This window comes from Bison bison, unplaced genomic scaffold (assembly GCF_000754665.1).
Source record: "Bison bison bison isolate TAMUID 2011002044 unplaced genomic scaffold, Bison_UMD1.0 scf7180017864135, whole genome shotgun sequence".
NCBI lineage: Eukaryota > Metazoa > Chordata > Mammalia > Artiodactyla > Bovidae > Bison > Bison bison.
Window position 1 is genome coordinate 6099003 of NW_011494707.1, and position 1639 is coordinate 6100641.

Consider the following 1639-nt stretch of genomic DNA (forward strand, 5'->3'; position numbering starts at 1 on the left):
GGGGGCTGCGTGGGGGCGGGGCCCTCCAGGCTTCCGTTCCTGGCCGTCACGCCGGCTAGCCCAAAAGGTCCCAGGTGAGAGACTGTGGCGCCGTTCCAAACGCTCCTCAAAAAGCCTGTCGGGGGCGTCAGGGTAGAAGTGTGATAATTACAAGATATCAGTCATGTAGTAAAATGCTGGAGATGCTAGTAAACTCACCGGCACTTCCGGGCTTAGTCTTCCAAGCTCCCCCACTATCATCCCTCAGGAATGGAACAGGCCATTCCACCACAGTTGGGCGCAGCATCGGTGGTTTCCTAGGTGCTAAGGACTTCCGCGGGTTTCAAGTATCGGACTCCATCGAGAGTGCCGGCTGCTCTGAAAAGGCCCTCCCTAGTCAGAGCTGTGGAATTTGTCTCAGGTCTTGCCGTAGAATTTTAGACGGGAACGACTTTTGAGACAACCGGCACAGTCTTTTTCTTCATGTCGGGCCACAATTATGACTTGTTAGATAATGATAATAATAGACCAGCGGCTGCTCTTCCATTTTATGCTACATCAGCCTTGTGATGTAGAGATCATCATTATCCCGGTTTCACAGTGCCAATCTAGGTAGGATCCCAGCGCCTGTATGCTACACGTATCCTGCCTCTATAACCGCTCCCACCCCTGCTGTATAATCATAAGGTATTTCCAAGGAATGATGGAGGACATGCTGCTGCTGCTGCTAAGTCGCTTCAGTCATGTCCGACTCTGTGCGACCCCATAGACGGCAGCCCACCAGGCTCCCCCGTCCCTGGGATTCTCCAGGCAAGAACACTGGAGTGGGTGATGGAGGACATAAATGTCCTTATTTTTCCCTGTAAACGAGAGAAACTGAAATGAACTAGTCTATCGCTGTTGCAGTCCGGAAAAGCAATTCAACACTAGAACACCGATGATATTATGACCACAGAAACATTCATTTTCTCTAGTTTTGTGCACCTCTTCTGAAATATGTGTAAATGACTGGGTCGCATTCAGTGTAGTAATTACATTGTTTGAGCTCTCTAACTTGCATCAGATAAATTGCCCAGTTATGTTAATAAAATTATGTTCTACCAAAAGAAGGCTTGTGTGTAGATTTAGAGTGTACGGTGGGAACCATTAAGGTTCTCTAGACAGCTCTGCCTGAGAAGGCAATGGCACCCACTCCAGTACTCTTGCCTGGAAAATGCATGGACGGAGGAGCCTGGTAGGCTGCAGTCCATGAGGTCGCTAAAAGTCGGACAGGACTGAGCGACTTCACTTACACTTTTCACTTTCATGCATTGGAGAAGGAAATGGCAACCCACTCCAGTGTTCTTGCCTGGAGAATCCCTGGGTCGGGGAAGCCTGGTGGGCTGCTGTCTATGGGGCCGCACAGAGTTGGACACTGAAGTGACTTAGCAGGAGCAGCAGCAGACAGCTCTGCAAACAAAAAAACGATAGATTTCTGTCTTCCAAGATTTAAAAGTGGAATGTACCTCTGCTTGAGCTAAACAATTCTCCTTTTCAAACGTGATATCAAACAGAAAAGTTGTTATACCATGAACACCTATATGCCTATTCTACAGTGAACATTTACCTATATTTGCTTTATAAATATTGTATTTACATCAGTATCCATCTGGGGCTTCTC